The following is a 9,266-nucleotide window of genomic DNA, read 5'->3' as shown; positions in this document are numbered from 1 at the left end:
TTCTTGTTCTCATTAATAATGCCAGAGAAATAAGCCTGCCTACTATAGCATGCCGTTTCCGTTTTTCATCATTTTTGAGGATTTGAAAAAAAGACGAAAATCACCCCGAGACCATGGACTATAGCCCATGGTCTCGGAGTGATTTTCAACGTTTTTTTCTAATCCTCGTTTTTCATCCTTTTTGACCATGGGCTATAGCCCATGGTCTCGGGCGGCATACTATAGCATGCCGTTTCCGTTTTTCATCATTTTTGAGGATTTGAAAAAAAGACGAAAATCACCCCGAGACCATGGACTATAGCCCATGGTCTCGGAGTGATTTTCAACGTTTTTTTCTAATCCTCGTTTTTCATCCTTTTTGATCATGGGCTATAGCCCATGGTCTCGGGCGGCATACTATAGCATGCCGTTTCCGTTTTTCATCATTTTTGAGGATTTGAAAAAAAGACGAAAATCACCCCGAGACCATGGACTATAGCCCATGGTCTCGGAGTGATTTTCAACTTTTTTTCTAATCCTCGTTTTTCATCCTTTTTGACCATGGGCTATAGCCCATGGTCTCGGGCGGCATACTATAGCATGCCGTTTCCGTTTTTCATCATTTTTGAGGATTTGAAAAAAAGACGAAAATCACCCCGAGACCATGGACTATAGCCCATGGTCTCGGAGTGATTTTCAACTTTTTTTCTAATCCTCGTTTTTCATCCTTTTTGACCATGGGCTATAGCCCATGGTCTCGGGCGGCATACTATAGCATGCCGTTTCCGTTTTTCATCATTTTTGAGGATTTGATAAAAAGACGAAAATCACCCCGAGACCATGGGCTATAGCCCATGGTCTCGGGCGGCATACTATAGCAGGCCGTTTCCGTTTTTCATCATTTTTGAGGATTTGATAAAAAGACGAAAATCACCCCGAGACCATGGACTATAGCCCATGGCCTCCAGATTCCCAGGAAGGCTCTGTACCCAGTGAGCCACTGTGCTTGCTGTGTACAAAAAGCAAAAAGGATAATGATAGAAGAGCCAGAGACTTGTTTACATTGTGGTTCATGAGCATTCAAACCTCTAGAGATAAACAGCACAAGAAACAATAGACAAATCTCCTGTTATTTTATTTATTTTATTTTATTTTGTACAAGTGTTGTTACTCAAAGGGAAAGGCAAACTGTGTTGTGGCAGGTAGCAAGTAGCTCAGTGACTTATCACACTGGTTACATGATCTGGAGGTTGTGGGTTCAAACCCCACTCAAATCTTTACTTGCCAATATCTGCCATTGAGCCCCATTGTACATTTCTCAAAACTGAAAGCACTATATTTCTAAAACTATGAAACATTTCAAAGATTCCTTTTCAGGCAAACATGTCCACCGTAAGATGAACCTAAATAGGTTTGAATGGGGTTTCTAGGTGTAAGTATGTAGGACTAGTAGCATGCCAAAGTTTGTGCTATTGCCATTGGGAATGCATTGGGCGTTTAAGTTAAAAAACTCAGAAACTACAAAACATTTCAAAGTAAAAAGTTTCAGCATGTGTCTCCACAGAAAGCTGAATTATAAAAAGTGTGAATGGAGTTTCTAGGTGAAAGTGCTTTTTTGACGTGCCAATATCTGCCATTGAGCCCCATTGTAAATATCTCAAATTTGAAAGCACTATATTTCTAAAACGATGAAACATTTCAAAGATTCCTTTTCAGGCAAACATGTCCACTGTAAGATGAACCTAAATAGGTTTGAATGGGGTTTCTAGGTGTAAGTATGGGTTAGGGTTAGGGTTAGTGATTTTCAACGTTTTTTTCTAATCCTCGTTTTTCATCCTTTTTGACCATGGGCTATAGCCCATGGTCTCGGAGTGACTTTCAACTTTTTTTCTAATCCTCGTTTTTAATCCTTTTTGACCATGGGCTATAGCCCATGGTCTCGGGCGGCATACTATAGCATGCCGTTTCCGTTTTTCATCATTTTTGAGGATTTGAAAAAAAGACGAAAATCACCCCGAGACCATGGACTATAGCCCATGGTCTCGGAGTGATTTTCAACTTTTTTTCTAATCCTCGTTTTTCATACTTTTTGACCATGGGCTATAGCCCATGGTCTCGGGCGGCATACTATAGCATGCCGTTTCCGTTTTTCATCATTTTTGAGGATTTGAAAAAAAGACGAAAATCACCCCGAGACCATGGACTATAGCCCATGGTCTCGGAGTGATTTTCAACTTTTTTTCTAATCCTCGTTTTTCATACTTTTTGACCATGGGCTATAGCCCATGGTCTCGGGCGGCATACTATAGCATGCCGTTTCCGTTTTTCATCATTTTTGAGGATTTGAAAAAAAGACGAAAATCACCCCGAGACCATGGACTATAGCCCATGGTCTCGGAGTGATTTTCAACTTTTTTTCTAATCCTCGTTTTTCATCCTTTTTGACCATGGGCTATAGCCCATGGTCTCGGGCTGCATACTATAGCATGCCGTTTCCGTTTTTCATCATTTTTGAGGATTTGAAAAAAAGACGAAAATCACCCCGAGACCATGGACTATAGCCCATGGTCTCGGAGTGATTTTCAACGTTTTTTTCTAATCCTCGTTTTTCATCCTTTTTGATCATGGGCTATAGCCCATGGTCTCGTAGCCTGGTTAATAAACCAGACCGAATCAGCCGTTGGCAAAAAAAAGTTGCCTACCAGCGGATTACGGTCTGGCGAGGCTCAGTAGCACGCCTCTTTCCTACAGCAGAGAACAGGTCGGACCAATCGGGACACGGTATGCAATATAGGCGGGCTTTGGTACAGTGACGTTCAATGCTTGAGACTTTTGACTGACAGTAGCTCTGACCAATTGCGTCAAAGAGAAAATGTTCCCCGGGAAATGAAATCCAAGTGGAGCCAGCCCAGACTGATATACCGCGACAGTGTTGTGTGATATTAGTCTGGCTTATTAGCCAGGCTAATGGTCTCGGGCGGCATACTATAGCATGCCGTTTCCGTTTTTCAACATTTTTGAGGATTTGAAAAAAAGACGAAAATCACCCCGAGACCATGGACTATAGCCCATGGTCTCGGAGTGATTTTCAACTTTTTTTCTAATCCTCGTTTTTCATCCTTTTTGACCATGGGCTATAGCCCATGGTCTCGGGCGGCATACTATAGCATGCCGTTTCCGTTTTTCATAATTTTTGAGGATTTGAAAAAAAGACGAAAATCACCCCGAGACCATGGACTATAGCCCATGGTCTCGGAGTGATTTTCAACTTTTTTTCTAATCCTCGTTTTTCATCCTTTTTGACCATGGGCTATAGCCCATGGTCTCGGGCGGCATACTATAGCATGCCGTTTCCGTTTTTCATAATTTTTGAGGATTTCAAAAAAAGACGAAAATCACCCCGAGACCATGGACTATAGCCCATGGTCTCGGAGTGATTTTCAACTTTTTTTCTAATCCTCGTTTTTCATCCTTTTTGACCATGGGCTATAGCCCATGGGCTATAGGCTATAGCCCATGGTCTCGGGCGGCATACTATAGCATGCCGTTTCCGTTTTTCATCATTTTTGAGGATTTGAAAAAAAGACGAAAATCACCCTGAGACCATGGACTATAGCCCATGGTCTCGGAGTGATTTTCAACGTTTTTTTCTAATCTTCGTTTTTCATCCTTTTTGATCATGGGCTATAGCCCATGGTCTCGGGCGGCATACTATAGCATGCCGTTTCCGTTTTTCATCATTTTTGAGGATTTGAAAAAAAGACGAAAATCACCCCGAGACCATGGACTATAGCCCATGGTCTCGGAGTGATTTTCAACGTTTTTTTCTAATCCTCGTTTTTCATCCTTTTTGATCATGGGCTATAGCCCATGGTCTCGGGCGGCATACTATAGCATGCCGTTTCCGTTTTTCATCATTTTTGAGGATTTGAAAAAAAGACGAAAATCACCCCGAGACCATGGACTAGCCCATGGTCTCGGAGTGATTTTCAACTTTTTTTCTAATCCTCGTTTTTCATCCTTTTTGACCATGGGCTATAGCCCATGGTCTCGGGCGGCATACTATAGCAGGCCGTTTCCGTTTTTCATCATTTTTGAGGATTTGAAAAAAAGACGAAAATCACCCCGAGACCATGGACTATAGCCCATGGCCTCCAGATTCCCAGGAAGGCTCTGTACCCAGTGAGCCACTGTGCTTGCTGTGTACAAAAAGCAAAAAGGATAATGATAGAAGAGCCAGAGACTTGTTTACATTGTGGTTCATGAGCATTCAAACCTCTAGAGATAAACAACAGCACAAGAAACAATAGACAAATCTCCTGTTATTTTATTTATTTTATTTTATTTTGTACAAGTGTTGTTACTCAAAGGGAAAGGCAAACTGTGTTGTGGCAGGTAGCAAGTAGCTCAGTGACTTATCACACTGGTTACATGATCTGGAGGTTGTGGGTTCAAACCCCACTCAAATCTTTACTTGCCAATATCTGCCATTGAGCCCCATTGTACATTTCTCAAAACTGAAAGCACTATATTTCTAAAACTATGAAACATTTCAAAGATTCCTTTTCAGGCAAACATGTCCACCGTAAGATGAACCTAAATAGGTTTGAATGGGGTTTCTAGGTGTAAGTATGTAGGACTAGTAGCATGCCAAAGTTTGTGCTATTGCCATTGGGAATGCATTGGGCGTTTAAGTTAAATAACTCAGAAACTACAAAACATTTCAAAGTAAAAAGTTCCAGCATGTGTCTCCACAGAAAGCTGAATTATAAAAAGTGTGAATGGAGTTTCTAGGTGAAAGTGCTTTTTTGACGTGCCAATATCTGCCATTGAGCCCCATTGTACATTTCTCAAAACTGAAAGCACTATATTTCTAAAACTATGAAACATTTCAAAGATTCCTTTTCAGGCAAACATGTCCACCGTAAGATGAACCTAAATAGGTTTGAATGGGGTTTCTAGGTGTAAGTATGTAGGACTAGTAGCATGCCAAAGTTTGTGCTATTGCCATTGGGAATGCATTGGGCGTTTAAGTTAAAAAACTCAGAAACTACAAAACATTTCAAAGTAAAAAGTTCCAGCATGTGTCTCCACAGAAAGCTGAATTATAAAAAGTGTGAATGGAGTTTCTAGGTGAAAGTGCTTTTTTGACGTGCCAATATCTGCCATTGAGCCCCATTGTACATTTCTCAAAACTGAAAGCACTATATTTCTAAAACGATGAAACATTTCAAAGATTCCTTTTCAGGCAAACATGTCCACCGTAAGATGAACCTAAATAGGTTTGAATGGGGATTCTAGGTGTAAGTATGTAGGACTAGTAGCATGCCAAAGTTATACTTTTTTTTGGACAGCATACTATATAGCATGTCGTTTTTCGTGATTTTGGACTATTTGAAAAAAAAGATGAAAATCATGAAAAAACTACATACTATAGTCCATGGTTTGGGACGGCATAATATATTTTGTCATATTTTCATGATTTTGGGACACTATGTCAGAGCCAGGACTTGAACCTGCAGCTTCCTGATTCCCAGGCAGGCTCTGTACCCAGTGATCCACTGTGCATGCTTTTCTTAAAAGGCTGAATAGATAATGACAGAAGAGCCAGAGACTTGTTTCCATTGTGGTTCATAAACATTCAAACGTCTAGAGATAAACAACAGCAAAAGAAACAATAGACAAATCTCCTGTTATTTTATTTTTTGTATTTTATTTTTGTATCAATGTTGTACTCAAAGGGAACAGCAGACTGTGTTGTGGCAGGTAGCAAGTAGATCAGTGACTTAGCACACTGGCTGCATGATCTGGAGATTCTGGGTTCAAACACCACTCAAATCTTTACTTGCCAAAATCTAACATTGACCCCCATTCTGAATTTCTCAAATTTAAAAGCACTATATTTCTAAAACTATGAAACATTTCAAAGATTCCTTTTCAGGCAAACATGTCCACCGTAAGATGAACCTAAATAGGTTTGAATGGGGTTTCTAGGTGTAAGTATGTAGGACTAGTAGCATGCCAAAGTTTGTGCTATTGCCATTGGGAATGCATTGGGCGTTTAAGTTAAATAACTCAGAAACTACAAAACATTTCAAAGTAAAACGTTCCAGCATTTGTCTCCACAGTAAGCTGAATTATAAAACGTGTGAATGGAGTTTCTAGGTGAAAGTGCTTTTTTGACATGCCAATATCTGCCATTGAGCCCCATTGTAAATGTCTCAAATTTGAAAGCACTATATTTCTAAAACGATGAAACATTTCAAAGATTCCTTTTCAGGCAAACATGTCCACTGTAAGATGAACCTAAATAGGTTTGAATGGGGATTCTAGGTGTAAGTGTGTAGGACTAGTAGCATGCCAAAGTTTGTGCTATTGCCATTGGGAATGCATTGGGCGTTTAACTTAAAGGTGTAGTGAAATGAAAAATACGTTTTTCACACTTTTAGACCATCTCCGTGGTCATCATATGAGCATACCTAACAATGGATGCCAAAAAAATGGGAAAATTCTCATTTTTGTGTGTTTTTATATCAAAAGTCCATAAAAATATTTTTTTTATTACTTCCTGAAAACGAAAACGTGCTGCGTGATGACGTGTCGAGGCCAACATCGATAAAAGCCAATAAAAATGAAGCTCACCCGTTTCCTCTCCATATGTGCGCATCCGTGCAGCACAGCTGCTATTGATTACAGAAATCCTCCGTTTTTATTCCCATTCCAGATAACATCCAGACAGTGTATTACTCGGTTTCAACTTAATCATCACGCTAAAATATGTATCTGAAAACATTATAGGGTAGAAATAAGCCACATAACAGTAACACTGGTACAGTTCGCCGTCTATTTGATTTGTAAACAAACACACACCATGCTGCTGCGTATAGCATAGCAACAGTCCCTAGCTACCGTCCCATCGCCTGAAGGGATGCAACGCTCTGATTGGTTCAGAAACTTCAGACCGGTGTTTCAACTTGAAACCGTTTGAAACTTCATAATAAAATGTCCACCATTTCCGTTTCATTACACCTTTAAATAACTCAGAAACTACAACAAATTTCAAAGTAAAAAGTTCCAGCATGTGTCTCCACAGTAAGCTGAATTATAAAACGTGTGAATGGAGTTTCTAGGTGAAAGTGTTTTTGACGTGCCACTATCTGCCATTATAAATTTCTCAAATTTGAAAGCACTATATTTCTAAAACGATGAAACATTTCAAAGATTCCTTTTCAGGCAAACATGTCCACCGTAAGATGAACCTAAATAGGTTTGAATGGGGATTCTAGGTGTAAGTATGTAGGACTAGTAGCATGCCAAAGTTTGTGCTATTGCCATTGGGAATGCATTGGGCGTTTAACTTAAATAACTCCGAAACTACAAAACATTTCAATTTCAAAGACAAAGTGTGTCTCCACAGAAAGCTGAATTGTAAAAAGTGTGATTGGAGTTTCTAGGTGAAGGTGCTTTTTTGACGTGCCAATATCTGCCATTGAGCCCCATTATAAATTTCTCAAATTTGAAAGCACTATATTTCTAAAACTATGAAACATTTTTTCTTCATTTTCATCTTTTTCTCAAATCCTCCAAAATCATGAAAAACGCCATACTATAGTATGCGGTCCGAAACCATGGACGTATGCGTTTTTTTCATGATTTTCATCTTTTTGTCAAATCCTCCAAAATCATGAAAAACGCTCAAGAAAATGACGTTTTACATTGTCCGTGAATGAAGCACGTGTTGTGATTGGTCAAAAAATATTGTATCGGGGGAAATACATCTGACGGATGTTCGGTCCCAACATTTCCGCCTATGCACTCGCTGCCTTATATTGTGACCAGGCCCTTCTCAGGGCAAATGTATAGGGGGTTCAGAATGAAGACTTTGGATGAGAGGAAGAGTTTTCTCAAAGAGCATTCCATCCGGAATATTTCAATTTCTATAGCATGCCGTTTCCGTTTTTCATCATTTTTGAGGATTTGAAAAAAAGACGAAAATCACCCCGAGACCATGGACTATAGCCCATGGTCTCGGAGTGATTTTCAACTTTTTTTCTAATCCTCGTTTTTCATCCTTTTTGACCATGGGCTATAGCCCATGGTCTCGGGCGGCATACTATAGCAGGCCGTTTCCGCTTTTTCATCATTTTTGAGGATTTGATAAAAAGACGAAAATCACCCCGAGACCATGGACTATAGCCCATGGCCTCCAGATTCCCAGGAAGGCTCTGTACCCAGTGAGCCACTGTGCTTGCTGTGTACAAAAAGCAAAAAGGATAATGATAGAAGAGCCAGAGACTTGTTTCCATTGTGGTTCATAAACATTTGAACGTCTAGAGATAAACAACAGCAAAAGAAACAATAGACAAATCTCCTGTTATTTTATTTTTTGTATTATATTTTTGTATCAATGTTGTACTCAAAGGGAACAGCAGACTGTGTTGTAGCAGGTAGCAAGTAGATCAGTGACTTAGCACACTGGCTGCATGATCTGGAGATTGTGGGTTCAAACCCCACTCAAATCTTTACTTGCCAAAATCTGCCATTGAACCCCATTCTGAATTTCTCAAATTTAAAAGCATTATATTTCTAAAACTATGAAACATTTCAAATATTCCTTTTCAGGCAAACATGTCCACCGTAAGATGAACCTAAATAGGTTTGAATGGGGTTTCTAGGTGTAAGTATGTAGGACTAGTAGCATGCCAAAGTTTGTGCTATTGCCATTGGGAATGCATTGGGCGTTTAAGTTAAATAACTCAGAAACTACAAATCATGAAAAACGCCATACTATAGTATGCGGTCCGAAACCATGGACGTATGCGTTTTTTTCATGATTTTCATCTTTTTGTCAAATCCTCCAAAATCATGAAAAACGCTCAAGAAAATGACGTTGACGCTTTACAAATCTTTTTACATTGTCCGTGAATGAAGCAAGTGTTGTGATTGGTCAAAAAATATTGTATCGGGGGAAATACATCTGACGGATGTTCGGTCCCAACATTTCCGCCTATGCACTCGCTGCCTTATATTGTGACCAGGCCCTTCTCAGGGCAAATGTATAGGGGGTTCAGAATGAAGACTTTGGATGAGAGGAAGAGTTTTCTCAAAGAGCATTCCATCCGGAATATTTCAATGCACTTTCAAATCAAGACACAAAATGAAAAATAAAAATGTGTATACAAAAATACCTCAAAATTGTACTCAAGTACACTTTACACCACTGGTAAGATACACTACACTACTACAGTCGCTGTAGTTGACGTGGAGTCATCCATATATCTACCACC

The sequence above is a fragment of the Electrona antarctica genome (assembly GCF_951216825.1).
Source record: "Electrona antarctica genome assembly, chromosome: 12".
In the NCBI taxonomy this organism is placed as follows: Eukaryota; Metazoa; Chordata; class Actinopteri; order Myctophiformes; family Myctophidae; genus Electrona; species Electrona antarctica.
Note: the sequence above shows the minus strand (reverse complement) of the source record.